Source organism: Ostrea edulis, chromosome 5, assembly GCF_947568905.1.
Source record: "Ostrea edulis chromosome 5, xbOstEdul1.1, whole genome shotgun sequence".
NCBI classification, from domain to species: Eukaryota; Metazoa; Mollusca; class Bivalvia; order Ostreida; family Ostreidae; genus Ostrea; species Ostrea edulis.
Window position 1 is genome coordinate 12,351,331 of NC_079168.1, and position 20,536 is coordinate 12,371,866.

Here is a 20,536-nt window from a genome sequence, read left to right on the forward strand (position 1 = left end):
TGTAAGTTCAACATTTTTGAAAATTAGCTGTAAATGAATTTTCTAAAATGGAGAGAATTATTTTCGAAAAGTATGGATATAGAATATATGTATTTCAATAAAAAAGCAGGAAAATATACAGTTCCAAAATATATTTTGGAACTGTATATTTTCCTGCTTTTTATTGAATTATTTTGACTGTGTGATATCAACTCTTTCTATTTGGATTATATATATATATATATATATATATATATATATATATATATATATATACTCTCAGTAATTTTGTTGATAAAATTTCCATGCGAGTAGTTATTAAAGGAGGTCACCTCAGAAACTGGAATTTTCTTCTTTTTCTGTTTTTTTTTTTTTTTTTATGAAATGTCTCTCAAAATGGCACATGGATTTAAAAATATATTTAGGTTTTACATTATTGATAACCCGACGGTATTGTTCAATGGTGAATAAATATCATGTTATTTGAACTTATTGAATCTATCTTCTCAAATCATTTTCAAAAAGTTAGCAGTTGTCTAAAACTCGTCGCGTATTATGCATCATTCTCTCTAAACAATAATGTTCGATTTTATATAGTTGTATTCTAAATTCTTCAATAAATTAAATCGGATGCAGGGAAATAACCCATCAATTATGAATTTCCTATATTTTTAAACCGCTTATGCATGATAGGGCTCCACAAACTTTGATTACTCACAAAAGTAGCCTAAATGTAGGAGTAATGGAGGAAATGCGAGTGAATCAGACCCAAATCACTGGAGGAAACCGGTTTTCTGGGTTTCATATTGTCAGACCTCAGTGACCTCAAACCTGACAGCGAATCCATCCCACATTAGGTGTATTCTTAGGTGTATAAATCAGAATTGGTTATAATGTATATGGTTTAAATACTTGGGAGATAATTTTTATGGTGCCAAAATCTGATAAGAATTAAAATTACGAGAAATCTCGTAACCACTAGTTAATTATCTCGTAAAAACAAAACTAGGAATTCTAATATTGTTGATTTTTGGTTGTTTAACTCTCGCTTTTGCGAAGAAGAAAAAACCCAAACCAAACAAAGAACACCCCCTCCACATTTTTTAAAACTCTGTGAATTGCATGGTTTTCAACAAACCACAAACTTTAAAATTTGAAGGAAAACGCACCCCCTTCTTGATCAACACATGATCAAATATTACGTGAGTAGTAATCCACACATCGCTTTGAACAAAATGATAATATTGAAAATTATTTGAATATCACGTCTGAAACTCTTCAATAAAGAAAAAATAACTACTAAATATATAAAGCCGAATTAAAAAACCACGTATCTCCTCATGCGTTAGATTTTTTGTAATAACCCGTAATTATATGAACATTTCTCACAATTTTGCTGATAATCTATAGTAAGACGACGTATAATGTGACGTAATATTAAATTACAAATAAATTACGTAATACTTCTCATTACCAGCTCGTTAGAGTTATCGCGCTTTGATGACTCTTGTGTGTCATCGGTAAGAAAATGCACAAGTCTCGCGAGCAAGTGTGAGATTACTGGGACATAAACGAAACGGTCATAGCACCCCCCTTTTTTTAAGAGTTAAAATACATGGTGTATCTTTAAATAAAATAACCATTGGTCAAACTGCATTTTTCAAATATTCTAACACAATCTTATTAAAAATGTTACATGTTTTTAAACTCCACCACACCTATTTCAAAAATTCTAAACAATGATGTTCTCTGTCCTAAATCCATCAATATTTTGTAATTTTCAAAATAGTTTGAATGCAGTTTGGAAACGCATTAGTTGTGTTAATTAGTGTTATAAACGTCTTAAAAAATGCAGTTTGGCATATATATAACTTGTTCTAAAATATGGAAATTGAGGGGGGGGGGTAGGGGGTGTTCGTGTACGATTACCAAGTCCATGCCATATGAACCTGTCCTAATTGTATGATAAAATAGAATGTCTTCATAGTCTGACAGAATAACTTTAAAAACATATTACTCACATTAAAAGTTTTTGTGTTGGATGTGCATATAGGTTTTTCCCTTCACAGTTCTTTTTGCGATTGATGCTTTATATCGATCAGATTTGGCAGATTTAGTACCTGCACTCCCTCACATAGTTTAATAAGTTCGTCTGTTTTCTTGTAAGAATAATCAATTCCTAAATTTGACTTTAGAATTTTAATCAGTGTTGTGGTTTGCAGTCGGTTATATATAATATGTATCCGAAACCATAATTTATATTATGTATGCCTAAGTAATGTTTACGTATGTTGTCCCGGTAGCACGACTTTACGCGCCTTTAATTTGAAGAGTTCCACTAATGGAAATGATAAGTATTACGTAAGGTAACTAGTACGTAGGAAAAAGATAATCGTGTACAAGTACGATAACAAAAATTCGTGATTACGAAAACAATCGAGGCTGCAAGATAGCTAACTCGTAATTACGAGATAACTAACTTATAAATACGATATAAATTATTCCCGCCAGTACGCGAATTCAGTCTGTGGTATTTTTCAGTCATTCAATTTCAATAGTGACGTCCCCGTATAAAATTTTCATTTGTTGCTATGAAAACCATCATATGTCCTAATTAGTTGTCTCTATAAGCACAATCTGATTAAAATCAGCTCCATGATCTGCTCCTTTATTTTTTATGTTGTCGCTAAAAAGAGGAGCGGATCGAGGTGTTGATTTTAAACAGATTGCTATAAGCAGTCATAATTTGAATAGAGCTTGTGGGTATCTACGTATACGGTTTTCTACGTTTTTATTATGATTTGTGAGGAAAAGACAATCCTCTCTAAGTTCCCTCCACAACTGGGAAGAGTTTAATGCTATTGAAACGAAGAGCGTATTTGATTTGTCTACACTGACCACAAATTGTACACTTTTTCGTAACCAAGTGTAAAGGTGTGCACCGCCTACACCCTATTGGTGGATGCATCGAAAAATTCAATATGGCTGAAAAATGGTGAGGCGAAAAATTTGCGTATTTTTCTCTCCGTATTTTATTCCAATGAATTGTATTTGTCATTTACAAGAGAGTCAGTAAAGAATTGATATTTCGTAAAATCATCAAAACATAAGTTTGGCGCAAAATGAGAGAGAGAGAGAGAGAGATCAGCAGAAATTATGGAGTATGTCCTGGCATTTTTAAAAATGCCCATTGAAATAATTTAATTTTAATTGTTACACACAGTTTGATTGGTTCATTAACTTTATCAACATTCTTTATATTTTAATTATAAACAAATTAGGGGGGGGGGGGGGGGGCAAGGAAACACATTGTAAGCCACTGGCGTGTACATGTATGCTCTTAGAAGAACTGTTGTCTGCTATACGAATTAAATCTCCTTCATTCGCGTCAGCCCCCCCCCCCCTTTCCCCAAGCTCCCCCCCCTATTCAAGCTCCCCCCCTATTCTTTTTGTATACTTTAAAGTTTAAATACACCCTGGTCATCTCTACAATGCCTACATTGATAAATCGTTTCTTTTTATTTCATTTGTGTAAGTAATGCTTATTATTTTGTGATCTAATCGAATTTTTCAGAGAAAATTTCCCCAAGAAGCTGCCTATGCGTGGGTGCCCCCCCCCCCCCCCCCCCCCAAAGATCTATACACATGTATAAACTGTATTTACTTCATTTGCTAGACTTACACGAGTACTTAAATGCACTTTTGTTGCAAACACCACTTAGGGTTAAATTCACCGAGTCTGACGTAAATAGCACCTTGTTGTGTAAGGAGTTGGGTTCGCCGGGAGTTAAATAAGATATGGACTTCACCACGCTAGTGATTCATTATGCAGTGACCAAGAGAACCTAGCCGTATATAGGGTCTAATACCGAACAATATAACGTTCTGGATTTCCCGACTTTGTCAGTTGCTGCGGAATAAAAGATGTAGGCAGAAAGACAATGAAAAAACAATTGAGTATATTAAATTGGCATGTTTTCCTTCTGTTCCGCTCCTTTTTATTCACGTGTCTTTATTTGGAGCATACAAAAACATTTGGAGTAACTATACTGCTCTATACGATTTTGGCAGATCCTTTATACATGTATTGTATTAGTTGTATATAAGTATATTTCTGCTGTGTATAATGGCAGTGGTGGAATTAATGTACTTTAAATAGTTTTATATGGTATCATAGCAGACACATGTTATTTATGTCTCTGACCATGGTAACAGGTGCTCTTTTCAGCACACATTGGGTTACCGCTGTATAATTCTTGGACAAGAAATGATCAAAGTAGACTCTTGTAAGAAAGTCGATGGTATAAAATACCCCATGTGATTATTTGTTGTGTATGTAATATATTTAATCAACAATTTTGGAAACTGGAGAAAGGATATGGAGCAAAATTATACCACGTGTATATCAACCATATATTTTCATAACAATGATAAAAGTCTGATCGAAGGTCATATATAAAAACGATGCAACTATAATTCAAATGACGGTTGAAGATTCCGTAACTGTCGTAGGAGTTTGAGGACCCCCCCCCCCCCCTCTTTTTTTTGGTCCATAGTCCTCATTCCCGGTCATATTCGGTTCCATGAAACTGTTCGATTTATCATAGCTATTAATAAATAAATAGATAAAAATAAAATCAAAATTAAATAATAAAAAAAGATTGAATTGTTTATCAGATGATTTTCCCAATGAGTTTGAACATACTGAGTATAGATAAGCTTCCTCACAGGTCCTTGGATTTTCCTACAGCTGTTAAATTTCGCCCCCTTGAGATATGTCGACTAATGGACGTTTAATTGGTGCATGTTTGAAGGTTTGTTAAGAAATAGTGCTCATTCATTGTTAAACCGCAGTCTTGTTCGGTCAAGTTTCCTCTAGTAACGTAAATAGAAATTGTTAAGTTTACAAAGGGAGACAAAACACTATAACTATCTCACTGTATCGCAATAAGATATATAAAAAAAAGATAGCATGATATATCAAAGGAATAGGAAGTCCGATGTTGTCCTTTTAAAACAAAAGACAAAGAGATTAGGTGCAGATATCCTGACCGACATGTCGCGCGTGTTCACAAAGTGGGTGCCAAATACGCTCCAGGAGTCTCATTTGATATTAAGTGTGTAATTGATGTATTGTGGATTTAAGACTAACATGGGGCTTTCCAGTTCTGGGACTTCATAAAAAAAGACTAACATTAGCCCTCAAGGTTCGGGGACTCACCAGTCACGTTATGCAGATTAAATTACACCGGTAACTTTTTAGGTAAAAACTATTATATAAAAGTATCGATCATGACTAAATTTGGATTTATTGACAACTGTTGAAATGTGTCAGTTTCTTGGTCGATTTTTAAACCCTGCTTTACATAATTCGTTTTAGTTCTATTGCGTGGTAGAGACAGCACATCGAACTGTGTTCCATGAAGACGATTTAGCATGTCTAAAACTCTCAAATTCCAACACCACTATTGAAATTACATGAAAATTAATTATGTTTAATGTCCTCTCTTAAATACATGTAGTGCTTGTGAAAATGATGTTGGATTTATGAGTCTGACAAGTAAACAGAGATCCCTAGAGATCTGCTAAATTATTTCTGCAACCCTTTTTCTTTGACAAAGGATTTTTGGTACATCGATAAAGTTTTCCTTAGCATCATCCTTTAAAAAGGATCGTCTAATTCGTTCACACGAACTTCATAAACGCCTCTGTTTCAGCAAATAAGGTATATGTAATGCTATCAAATATGGAAAAAAAAACTATTGCATGAATGTAATTACTCAGATTAATTTCTGTCTATAGAAAACGTCCTTTGTATAAAACACCTGACATCCAATAGAATTTCACCCACTCATGATGAAAATTACCAGGACGAGAGACGATGGCACCAACGCCAGTAAATTCCTATACGATCACCTGATCCTGCGGTTTGAACAATTAAAAGGACCAGAAACAAGTTCTACAACTCATTTCTGATTCTAAACCTGCAGTATGCATTAAGAATGATATTTGTGTTTACTATACATCCACCAATGCTGCTGGGAACTGGGTAATCAAGCAAGGTTTTTTATGGAACTCTGCCACAATATTTTGTAGGAAAGTTATCTAGTGGAATGTACAAAACGAGCATTATAAGCGGTTCATTTGGTATTTAATTGATAAATTTACATATATTACTTTTTGCATTTTACGTTTTCAGTACATAGACACTATTTATATTTTGGAGACTCTGAAAATATGTCTTGGGGAAACAAGTGGGTTAATTGATGATAGTCTTATCAGAGACATATTTGTCTCTGGTCTTACATGGCTCTGGTTTTCATTGTAAATTAAAGTGTCACGAATAACACGCAAGGGCTCATACTTTATATTCGAAAAATTGAAGAAAACAGATTTTAAAAAAGAATAATCATGTCATTATATTCTATTTTAAGAATGAGTTGAAAGGGGGGGGGGGTAATCATGACTTTTATATCATGGTTAAAGCGGATATCAGATAAACATGAAAATGTTTAATTAGCACGGTGCATATGACCGTTGTCGCATCCTTTAGAAGAACAATTACCATCAATGTGATATGAAATGTGGAACCTACCATTATGATTTTTACTAAAGGAGTTGTGTGTTTCACTCTAACAAAGAAAACACAAGCTGGATAGAAATCATGCATAAATATGTACGTGTAATCATTTGAACGTACTCAATCAATGGCGGATTTAGAGGGGGCTCGCCATCCTTTTTGTGACACCCCCCCCCCCATCCCCCCCCCCCCCCCACACACACACAAACAGTAGAACAACAGCAAGATTCGACATTGTATACACACAAGTGCATTAAGACAAACATTTTTTGTTATTTTTTTAAATTTAATGTTCTTCTTGTCCTTCGCATTCGATAGACTTGGATTTGAGCTTCCTCCGCGAATCTGATGGTCTTCTGTAAGACATCTACTGTTCCATATAGTTTATTTATTTTAACATGTATAAAATAAATCTAGAATAACCCATAAAAGTAACTTTAAAAGCCTCGAAATCCTGGTAGAGCCCCCAAACGCCCAGGCTATTGCCCGCTCTTTCGATCAAGTCTGGATCCGCCACTGCCAATCATGGTTATCCAATCATTAAATCGTACGATAATCGGTAAACCAAGTTTGAAATAACATTTGACAATGAGTCACCATGCAGCGCATGAATACATAATGAAATGAGTCACCATGCAGCGTATGAATACATAATGAAATATGATAAATGTATGGCATAACCATGCACGTGGCATTGGATATGGTTAGGGATAAATATTTGGCTAAACTAGGCTATTTCCATTTTTCATAAAGAATGGTCACTGAAAATTGTTGTGTTTCAAGGCACAGTATTGTAAGCTACCCAAGGATAGGGGTTTGCTGGTATATTTCTGAATCCTCAGCAGATCCACTCATGTCAGGATAATTCCGAACATCATTTAAAGTCAATAAACAATATCTCAGTCACACTTCTCTCTCATTTTTGGTGAAGAATACATGAAAACGATTTTAACGATATCATTCTTTACGACATACATAAAAACTACTTGAAATTTTTTTTATCATAACCCAAACAAAGTAAAATTATTTCATCTGATGTTAAAAACTGATGTGGAGTAACTTTAAAAGAAGTTATACGTGTATATTTTAAAAAATCTACGATTTGACCTGTCCATCATGACTTATCGCAGTTCATACCCTCATGTGTTTTCTAAATGAAATTTTTATTTCTGTAAAAAATCCCAGCCGTTAAAATAGCATTGATTGCAACTGCAGCGCGCACAAGAGGAAATGGCTATCATTACAATAAAGGCAAAAACATTGGGAATGTGAATATTAATTTGATTCAAGCGATAGGCCTAGCCATTTCCTCATGAATGTGAACGAAATGCGTATGAATCTTGATAAATATATAGTACGACTGTTTTAACGGCTGAGAATATTACGATAGAAAAGAAAGTAAAATGTAAATATAACAAGATAATTCTTGAAGGTACATGAGGGAATGAACAGCAACGCTTCACTCCAGCAAACTTTTCATGAAACGCAAACATGCTTTGTGACGTATGTTGGCGTAAAGCGTCACAGATCATGCCCTCATGTATTTTGAAAATTAAATTTCATTTCTTAATTGTACCTCATGTAGCATTGTATATACCGGTACATGATTTGTATATACCGGTACATGATTTGTATATACCGGTACATGATTTGTATATACCGGTACATGATTTATATATACCGGTACATAATTTGATCTAATAAAATGAACTGAATTGAGAGCCGTTACGCATAGCCTCAGCTACACTTTATTTAAACAGCCTGGGTGAAACTTTAAAGGCGGGCATACAAACACGCTTTGGCAAGACATGTGCTCTAAGTTTCCAACTGAAACGTGTATGACAAGTGAAAGCTTAGAAACAGTCTGGCATTTGTATTAACACTAACAATTTACAGCTTAATTTCTGGGAACCCCTACGGAATTCCCAAGTCATATCGCCTGCAATATATTGGACTAGCTGTCATTTCATTATCCATATGTGCGTAATACTTGTTTTCAACTCAATTAAAGAAATGAATTATAAAACAGAAACATATATAGCAAAGGCGTTGTTGTTAATAACGAATACTGTCGTTGTTGTTTCATAAAGCTTTTGAAATAAACATTTATAATTTAATTCCACCTTTTTTCGATGTTTGGTTTGTAAGTCAAGGTGTCTTCACGTGTAGGAATTTGTCTTTGTATGTTTTAGAATACTGTTAGCATTTATCAGAGTGGTTTCATGGCCGTTTTAGTTTTAAAATTCTTTTTTTTGTTGTTGTTGTGGATACGTTGTTTGAATTTATTGAGGTGTGTATTACAGGAAATGTTTTCAGTCAGGAATCATTACGTACGTGTACCTTTTGTTGTTCAGAAGTCTCGCCATTAGTAATAATTCAGAGTACTTGCATGTATACTACAGCTATGATATTTCGTATGATTCTTCAATCTTTATGAAAATCTCTATCAAAAAGACCAAAGGTGTGTATATTAAATTGATAACCTTTATGCCGATGGCAAAAAATTATTGTAGTTTTTCTTTCGCAAATGTATGTTATTCATAATGAAAAATGGTTAGTCTGGTCTCCTTCCCACAATTCACTTGGCACAATGTGCGAACGGAATTGTGGGAAGGAGACAATACAGATATACATGTTTGAGGGCATGAATTTCGACGCTTTAAGCCCGCATACTTCAAGAAGCGTGTGCTTGACCCCGGAAACTGTTTTTCAAGAAGAAAATTTAATTTTTCTTATATCTACATTTTACTTTCATTCTCATTCTACAATTGGTAAAGATATCGAAAGTAAAACCATTGGAAATGTAGATATTAAGAAATAGCTAGATAAAAAGTTGTATTCCACAGAAAATTCATGGATCTTGGATAAAGGTTAACTATAAAAGTTAACTATACGCCAGTGTTTCTGTATACTATATCCAGGATCCTTCATGTTATCGTGAAACCCTAAAAGTACATTCAAGAAATAAATTTAATTTTTGAAAGTACGTGAGAGTATGAACTGCGACGCTTCACGCCAGTGGCATACTAGTACTTTGTGAAGCGCATTAATACACAACTATCTATTCCTGAGAAGTATGCTGGCATGAAGACATTCTACTTTCATTTCTGTTGGAATTCCCAACCGTTAAAATAGACGTACTATATTCATCGAAATTCATACGCGCATTGTTCACAAAACTGTGCATTCATGAAGAAATGGCTATCATTTACAATTTGTAAAGTCATACATTGGAAATGTAAATATAAAGTAAATTGAATAAAGTTATATAGTGTATTCCACAGCAAATATATGATAAATAAAATTTTCTTCGACTTCATGGGAAACACCAGAATAACCCAAGAAAGCGGGAGAGCTGGTTTACCGAAATGTGGTTTCACAAAAACTATATGTCTTGAATAGAGTTTGTGTAAAGGACTAATATATTATTTGGAATTACTGTAGGATGAAGAAGGGTGTCCGGTTTGTTTTGTGCTTTGGGTTTTATTTCAATCTTCCCATACTGTGTATAGTTCAAATATTATGTTTTTTGTGTTTCAGGAATTGGATTTTCGATTTTTACATCTCTGGCAAGATGTACGTATCTTTGAGATTTCAGTTGATTGATTGTATATTGTTTAACGTCCTACTCGAGATAATTTTTCACTCATATGGAGACATCACCATTGCCGGTGAAGGGCTGCAAAATTTAGGCCTACACTCGGTGCTCACGGCCTTTGAACAGGGAGGGATCTTTATCGTGCCACACCTACTGTGACACGGGACCTCGATTTTTGCGGTCTCATCCGACGAACCGCCCAATATAGTCACCTATTACGACAAGCAAGGGACAGAGGACCTATTCTAACCCGGACCCACACGGAACGAAAATTTCTGTTGAAATGCACACAAGAAATATAAAGAATTTTAATTTAGTAAAACATTTTCGCTGGTTTGGTAACACCATTGACTCATTGCAAGGTAGGCGACTGACGAGAATTCCCAATGCATTAGAAACATATGTAGATATAATTTAGCACTTTATTACACAAGTCATATGAAAGAAAGGTGATAAATAATGAAGACGTCATATTAACAGTTTAATTCTACTCGGAGAAACCCATGGAATTTCCAAATTCGCCCTGCCTTAAAAGGTCGTTGTTTTGCTTGTTATATATCTACATTTCCTGTGATTTTACTTTCAATATCTTTACCAATTGAGGTGATAGCCATTTTCTCATGGATGTGAACAATGTGCGTATGAATGTTGATAAATATAGTGCGACTATTTTAACGGCTGGGAATATTCCCACAAAAATGAAAGTAAAGTGTAAACATAAGAATTGAACGCTTCATGAAGTATGCTGGTATAAAGCATAGTAGTTCACACCCTTATGTACTTTCAAAATTGTGGAAAATCAAAGAAAATATCTTGCACTCCTTTAATATAAACAAGTGGATATACAAACAGTGGTTTTGTGGTCCTATGTCTCTAAGATTTTACACAGGCTGTTGTATTAGTGCTCTTCTGATTGTTATCTGTTTGTATACGGGTGTATGATGTCAGTGTAAAATTGGGTTTTATATGTTAATTATATTCGTATTTATCGTGGTCATTTATCTCTCATCGATAAAATCCAGTTTCTACAAATAATCTGAAATTTCCGTGGAATGTACAAGTGTCCGCCTGTTAGTTTATGCAGAATAACAAAAAAATTTGTATGAGAATAGGGACTATTCAACTCAAACTATTTCGCCATAGGAGCGACGAAAGGTCAATATCATATACAGGAAATGGGACACTCCTCTGTAGGAAATAACATTACAAATGCGAAGATAAAAAAGATTTACTTTTGACATTTCAAAATTCAAAAGTTATCAAAGGCTTTTCGGAGAATTTCTTCACATACTGAGAAATAATATTTTTTAAAAATCAGCAAACTTGCATCAAAACAGGTAACCAATTTAGTACCGTGCCACATGATGCATTGTTTTGTTCATTTGTTTGTAACAGGAAATTATCACAATTATGTTGAAGTAATAAGTAATATGTGCATAGCTTTCACAATTTTTATAATCTCCTCGAACATGCGTTCAAGGACATGTTTGAAACGGAGTCTCACTAGTTTTGGCCCTGTAAGTTGAAATAAAAATTGTAAAATCACAAAGTATGTTTTTCTCTCTCCACTTTTTAGCAAAATATATTATTTAGACATACGATCACGTTGAAATTTGGACTGTAGTTTGTATATTGTGACGTCAGAAAGTCTATTTAAAGTACATGTACATCATCATAGCCATTTGTCAAATCACCATTCAAAATGGCTAAGTATACAAGATATTTAATATCAAAAAGATTTTTTTTATAGAGCCCTATTTGCAATTTAATTTTCAATACTTTTATTGATAAAACTGTTATTGATTCTCTATACCTGTCATGTACGTTTGGATTGAGGACACATTCAAAGGTCAATAGTCAGTCTGTGCCTAATCTGAAGTAGAGGCATGCTTTTATCAGCTATGAAACATTTCTTCAAAGGAAAAAAGAGGGCCCAGTAATCGAGCTATTTATGACTGTTTTTGAGCATCTGGTATAAAGTTTTCTTTTAAAAGTCACAGTTTAACAGATGTCGGTGACTTTCACATTCAGTAAATATACAGTCCATAGATTACACGAACATAACACGTGGACTTCCTCGCGCGCGCGCGCGTGTGTGTGTGTGTGTGTGTGAGTGCATGCATGTGTGCTAAATGCACATTCAACCAAGACCCCAGGGCGATTTGTTCAGGAAAAGACCATTCTACCGACCCCGCCACCTTTGTCAATCTCTAACCATCTATTTGTCATGTGGAATATATTTCACCTTAGTCTAATCATCTATTTGTCTTGTGGTATATATTTCACCTTTGTACATCTCTAATCATCTATTTGTCTTGTGGTATATATTTCACTTTTGTAAATCTCTTATCTATTTGTCTTGCGGTATAGTTCACCTTTCTGAAGAAATGAAGACAATTACTTTTATCTAGTCAATTTCTTGTGTGTGCGGATGTCTCAATTTCTTGAGATGAATAACTTTATCAGACAACATTTACTCTCTTTCAGATGTGCTTTCAGGTCATCGTGTTTGTAAGAAATTGATTAATTCTTAATTTTTCTATTATATATACACACACAAAGATACTATTTCTTATTTTTATTCTGATAGGCTATGACATTTACGTATTTTATAGTCATCTCGATGTTATAGGCTCTGTAATGGCTGGGTTAAGCGAGACCAGCAGAGCGCGATGTTATTTTTCTGTAGATTACCAGTAAAGTACAACCGTTCTTGATTTTAACTTTTTGAATTACGCAATCACGTACGTGTTGTCTCCCAGCTATAGGCACACTGCTGATTTAATTGTCATGAAGGGAAATTTTGTGTGAAAATATATAAATGCACCAAACGAACTGAACATCAAAAATCAGGGGTTCATATGACAGTAACATATAATAGTGATGGATATTGTATGCAATAATTTTCTCCATATAAAAACATAACTGCTAAAACATGATGCCCAGTGTAATCCTTCTGTTACAATGCCTATTTGAAGTTTGACTTGCTGTTTTTCTGATCATTGCTTTTACCTATGTAAGAACTAATGCGCGATGTCTAGTTTGTGGCAGTGATTCGGTGTATTTTCTTTTGATGACTAACGAACAATAATTTGTCTTAAAAGACATACATATTGTTCAGCGTCGGATAGCTAATTCAATAACCTTGACAAAAGCCATTTTAGTCCAAGCTTGTCCTCTATCGGGTTAGGCCAGCACATTTGTGCAATATTTTTTGTAGCTTCGTAAGGTCAGATTGTGCAATTATATTAATTAGATCGGACTTCGTAACGCACTCCTTTTTATTAGGATGTAGGATTCGGTCGACAAGGGGTGCTTACTCCTAGGCACCCGATCCCATCACTAGTATGTTCAGGCCGTGTTTGTCTAACTCTCTATTTTGTATTTTTATTGTAGTTATGAGATTAATCACTGTTATTATCTTCACATCCTAATCAAATACGATCTACCTGACAAGTTTCTCTGAATGGACACCGCATTGTTTGATGAGAAATAAAAAGAGCATCGACCAATATTTAAACCAAATGGTATTCCTGTAATAATGTAACCAATAGGAACTACAACAATCCTGTAATAATATAACCTATAGAACTACAATAATCCTGTAATAATATAACCAATAGGACTACAGTAATCCTGTAATAATATAACCAATAGGACTACAATAATCCTGTAATAATATAACCAATAGGACTACAGTAATCCTGTAATAATATAACTAATAGGACTACAATGAACCTGTAATGATATAACCAATAGGACTACACCAATCCTGTAATAATATAATCAATAGAACTACAGTAATCCTGTAATAATATAACCAATAGAACTACAGTAATCCTGTAATAATATAACCAATAGGACTATAGTAATCCTGTAATAATATAACCAATATGACTACAGAAATCCTGTAATAATATAACCAATAGAACTACAGTAATCCTGTAATAATATAACCAATAGAACTACAGTAATCCTGTAATAATATAACGAATAGACTAGAGTAATCCTGTAATGATATAACCAATAAGAACTACAGTAATCCTGTAATAATATAACCAATAGGACTATAGTAATCCTGTAATAATATAACCAATAGAACTACAGTAATCCTGTAATAATATAACCAATAGGACTACAGTAATCCTGTAATAATATAACCAATAGAACTACAGCAATCCTGTAATAATATAACGAATAGACTAGAGTAATCCTGTAATGATATAACCAATAAGAACTACAGTAATCCTGTAATAATATAACCAATAGGACTACAGTAATCCTGTAATAATATAATCAATAGGACTACAATAATCCTGTAATAATATAACCAATAGGACTACAGTAATCCTGTAATAATATAACCAATAGGACTACAGTAATCCTGTAATAATATAACCAATAGGACTACAGTAATCATGTAATAATATAACCAATAGGACTACAATGAACCTGTAATGATATAACCAATAGGACTACACCAATCTTGTAATAATATAACCAATAGAACTACAATAATCCTGTGTTTGTAAAACAAATGACCTTGAGATGATTTTAGGTGTATTGCACGGGCCTTTCATAAGTATGTCTTTTCAACTATGCATGCAAGTATTTTTTACCATTGCTTCCAAATTGTGAATATGCGACTGTAAGTATATTTTTAGTATATATATTGTCCTGTAGTGACAATTGTGATTACAACACGACGTTTGCGAGAAATATTTCTCTGTGTTGTGTACTGACAAGTTTGATGGCAGAAATGTTTATCTTTGTTTTGTACTATCAAATTTGATGCAGAAATATTTCATTTGTTTTGTACTGACAAGTTTAGGTTTCGTAATTATGGTTCCTAAATATAAATGTTTATATACATGTATATAACCAGTGTCCATTGACAAATTATCTTGTTGTTTTTATCGTAATAAAACTAATTTTTAAGCTTTTCTATCGAAGGCCAGGCTGAAATCATATAGACGCCGCTTGTTGAAAACTACATTCAATCACACTGTAGCAATTCAGGATGTAAATAAAACCCATTATACCGTGTTTGTTTACTTCTTTCGAGAACAGGATTTTGTTTAGATAACATCGTCTGCCACTTCACATACAACAGCCATAAACATGCTCGAGGAAAATGTACTTTGATATGTTTCAATATACTTCTGATAAACATGTAACTGCATTCTGAATTTGAAGTAAACAATGAATTGGAATTTCCCTAGATGATTCTGCTGACTCAATAATGGCTTACGTATTTCCCCCCAATGGCTTCCGTGAAATTAAAGAGTTTCAACAAAATCAACGAATTTATTACCACTATTTAAAAAGAACCCGGATTTTCGAAAATCTTTGAACTCGGTATACGATTCCAATCAATCTTTAACCGTCTGCTTACTGAAAACAGGGATGTCTATTACATATACATGATACATGTACATTTCTCTGTTGTGAATGGAAACGATGTGACAACATGTAAAGTTTCCTGAAAATTAGCTTGAATTTTAAGAGAATGAGGACCTGGAGTTTGTTGTAATTTGATGGAAATAAAAACCGTTAATGGACACATAAAAAAGATATTTTGTTCAAGCTTTTGTTAAGATTTTTATTGATAATAAAATAACTCACAAACTCCACAAGTTCTTATAAACCAAGAAAGAAATTATACATATATATAAAGCATTTTCTGTTGATTTGAAGTATTTTGAACATATTTTATTGTCTGGATGTTATAACAAACCGATTGAGCACAAGTTCTTAAAACTTAGAACGCCCTCTCCTATGTGACAATTGATTACATATGATAATATTCAAGAAATGAAACACAAAGGTATCAACGGTCAAAAATGATTAGATTTCATAAAACAATTATATAATAAATTTCATCTGTAGATATATAAGTACAATTGATTAATATATACATGTATGTACAATTGATTAATATATGCATGTATGTACAATTGATAAATAATGCATGTAGTACGTACAGAGTAATCGCTATGCAAATTCCATCAACTAAAAACGACCAGATCTCTTTATAGATAACTGAACATAGGAAAATAATTCTTCATTTTCTGTGGTACTGATTGCGTTATCTCCCCATAATCATACATGCATGTCTACTATATGCAAATTATCCATTCTAAAAAATTTCTGTTGACTTCAGATACGGGTACTATTTGATTGTTGATTCTTCAAATCTATATCTTAGTAACAAATTAAAAAATAATGATTAAATAAGTATGTTGCGGTATTAATAATTTGTTTTATTAATCAGCACAATATACTTGTTATCTACGTCAGAAAATTGAAATTTTCCTTAAACAGCATTATCAAAATTTCACAAAAACTGGTTGTAACGATATAATAGTATTCATAACAATTTCATGAAACTGTTTCTTTAAAAAATATACAAAATATTTGTAAAAAATAAAGGAAATCTATCGCATAATGGACTTCATAAATAATTCAATGAAAACAGAGTTATTGTACGTGGTTTCAATAATTGATTATTCATAATTATATAAGTTAGACTTTTGAAATATTTTATGGTTAACAAGATTTTTTACAATAACTATTTAAACAGACTGCAACAAAATTTATGTTCCTGTCATGCATAAACGATATGATGCCAGGGACGTAGCTAGGACTATTTCAATGTGTAGGCCCGAAAGATGAAGGTTTCATCGAGGTGCAGAGGGGGGAAGGCTGGGGGGGGGGGGGGGGTCGCCTCCTCTGGCTGGTGGGGGGGGGGGAGAGAAATTTTTGAAAAATAAGGATTCATTTGCACTACTCAAAAGTATCAAAATAATTGCCATTGACATTAAATATTGTACAACTTTTCAAAGATTTTAAAACTGTTAAGTCGAATGAGTCATTGTGATTATAAAAATATATATAACCATTGTACATGTATCTATGTAGAATACATTATAAAAAGAAAGGGCCCGACGGAATGATAATTTTATATCCGATTTCAAAAACTAGAAATATATATGAATATGTTATTTTTTGCTAACATTTAAATGTGTTTTGAAAATGAAAAAAAAAAAAATGTGTAGGCACGTGCCTACTCAAGCCTAACGAAGCTACGGCCTTGGATGCTGATATGAAAGTAATTATATTCTTCTTTTGACATCACAGAAGGGTGGAAATACCTTAAACATTCAAAGATTCTATTTGATGACGTAACCGGAAGGTATTCACGAAAATGAAAGTTTGATAATGTTTGTGCAGTGCGTTCAATAATACAATACAGTGTGATGTAGTATCCATTCGTGCTAATTTTGTTGTTGTTAGATATTTTATGGAAAACAATATATTTCTAAAACGCAATATTTTTTTTGCTCAAAGAAAAAGATTTAGACATTTTATCATAGTATAACAACCTTGTATATGCATGCATTGTTGATATATGAAGGTAGTAAAAGTTGACCTGGTTTTTGTGTTCCTTAAAAAGGCAAACAAAAAGCTTTGTTGGTAATGCAACATAAAGTAATTATTTGTGTATGGTCCTGTAGTATAAAAACTGTAACTAGGTGTAAACCGCTTATAAAATTGATATACTTATACGGTGTTTAGTTCAACTGCTTTCATTGGATAAATGTTTTACAGTAAATCGTCTCTTTTATCCAAATAGTTCAATAAATGGGTTAATGACTTCCGCATCCGGTAGGAATGCTCTTGGTAGGATTGACTTTCACGCCTACCATACGGATTGTTCGGCAACTTCCTGTAAAAGAGAATCTTGATTTTCTGCGAACAAAGTTCTTTCCGTTGTACACGTTGTGAAATCCGGAGGAAACCTCATCAGATGAAGAAATTAACATGTAATCAAAATGTACTGCGTTTCTGCTGATTTGATATAAGTCATGAATGGATAAAACTGACGTATCTTTTCATAGATTTACAAAATAATTATCGTAATTTAATGTTTCAACTGCATGGACTTTCCGAAGAAGATTTTACTATCATCCAATGATTTTGTAGCTATTAAATGTAGTAGAATCCCCACGTTAAAATGTCAACGCTGTCCAGCTTAAAAACAAGTTGATTAAGAAATGAACAAATGACAACATTAAAAGAAAATACCTGTTATGGAACAAATACCAGAGGATGTTATTTTACTACGTTAGCATATTACGATATTGAATTCTACTGACGTCTACAATATTTCTCTCCAATGATGTTTATATATTTCACATTCTAACGTACAGGTATAGCTACAGTTACCTGTATGACGCAGAAACAAAATCACCAGCGTAAATCTCAAGGTCAAATTACCTGTGTCGAGAAATGTGGGCTTTTATCAATCGGCAGAATTTTAAAAATTTCAATAACAAATAATCACTTCAAATTTGATTTACGTACACGGACATTCGAAAAATTACATCATATCTGGAGGGAATGGTATACTTTGACAATTCACACATGTATACATGGATTGGCGATATCGTGGTACAGTTCATGTAATTTTTAAATCAAAGAATGTCGTTATCACAACCTAATTGCCATCTCTCCAAGAGTCGTAATTTGTAGATATTTTGACGATGAAGTGATAAAGTTCGGGACGTTAGAGAAGGTCCGATATTTCTCTATACACGTTGTGATAGCTTTCACTTCCTTTATTTCTCTATTATGAATTTTGGCCAGTAGACTTGGTAGATTTGCTCCGAATCTGGAAGGTCCTTAGCACCTATACCCGACCTGTAATATATAGATTTATAGATCTATAACTTAGATAACGTAAGTTACAGTAATTGAACTCTTTATAAGAATGGTATCTAAACGATGTTCATATTTCAACATATTAATCCACACGTACAAGTGCAATAAGCTACGGGCATTGATGAAGTCCCCCCCCCCACACACACACTTATACATATAAGATGATTTGATTTATAAGGTACTAAATCAGGCAATGTATTAGCACTCTTATGAATGACAAATCAGGTGGTGTAGATGACATTGTTAACGAGTACATAAAATCATCCATTGATTATATGATGCCACTTTATGTGAAACTATTTAACATTGTATTGGATACAGGTATACTCCCTGAGGCGTGGTTGATAGGTACAATTGTACCAATTTATAAAAACAAGGGCCTTGATACTTGTTCATCTGATGTATCGGGAAATTATTTACACGTGTACATCAATTATCTCATAAAGAATGTATGCCTTCTCTGAAACTTTATCTGAAAATCAAGCTGGATTCAGAGCACAATACTCTACTCTTGATCACATTGTTTAATAGACTTATATCAAATGGGCAAAAAGAAACTTTATTGTGCTTTTATAGATTTTAAGGCAGCATTTGACAATGTATGGAGGATTGGACTGTGTGTGGAAGAAAATGTTAAAGTATGGAATCTCAGGGAAATGTTTCAATGTTGGCGTGAGACAAGGTGAAAATATCTCACCTTTTCTTTTTGCTCTAGAAGAATTCCTTTCTTCAAATGATGTCAATGGGCTTCCATACATTACAAATGAAATGGAAAACGAAATGAACTTATATATCAAAATACTTGTAATATTGTATGCAGACGACACGGTACTTGTTGCTGAATCAAAAAATGAATTACAAACATATCTTGATACTTTTTTACTATATTGTAATACCCAGAAACTTCAGGTAAACATTGATAAAACTAAAATCATGATTTTTTTTCAAGAGGTCGCTCTGTTAATGAAAACTTTTATTTTGAAAGAAGGAACGTTGAAATTGTGAACCACTTTAAACATATTTGGGTGTATTTTTTTCAAGAACTGGCTCCTATATAGAAATGAAAAGATGTGTGTCGAATAGAGCCATTGAGGCAATGTAAGCAAATGTCATGATCTTAATCTTTCAATAGAAGATAATTTACATTTATTTGACAAAATTGCTATTCCTATCCTTCTATATGGATGTGAAATCTGGGGTTTTGGAAACAATGAAATTATTGAAAAGATACACTTAAAATTTTTTAAATTATTATTACATGTCAAGTTAACCACTCCATATTATATGATTTATGTTGAGCTAGGTCGACCACCAGTACATTTACATATAAAATCAAGAATCGTTAGTTTTTGGTGTCGGATGATGCATGGGAAAAAAGAAAAATATTGTTATATGTTATATAAATTTCTTGTACATAAACACAAAATGTGTCAACCAAAATGGTTTTTGAATTTAAAGAAAATATTAGATGACTGTGGAATGTCTGATATATTGTATAATGTTGACAAAATGAATACTAACTGGATTATCTGTCATGTTATACAAACATTGAAAGATAAGTTTATTCAAGACTGGGTGTCTAAATGTAACGAATCTTCTAAAGGCATAACTTAATTAAAGGGACTGATTCACGATTTCCCCCCAAATTTTGTTTT

The 20,536-nt window shown here is 33.2% G+C and overlaps 1 long non-coding RNA gene across 1 annotated transcript; it reads left to right on the forward strand.

Annotated features, from left to right (window-relative positions):
• The first annotated feature begins 4,956 nt into the window (after nucleotides 1–4,956).
• LOC130055149 (uncharacterized) lies at nucleotides 4,957–5,513 on the forward strand. The gene is made up of 2 exons (XR_008803416.1): nucleotides 4,957–5,242; nucleotides 5,360–5,513. It is a non-coding gene; the product is annotated as an uncharacterized LOC130055149 (long non-coding RNA).
• The last annotated feature ends 15,023 nt before the right edge of the window (nucleotides 5,514–20,536 follow it).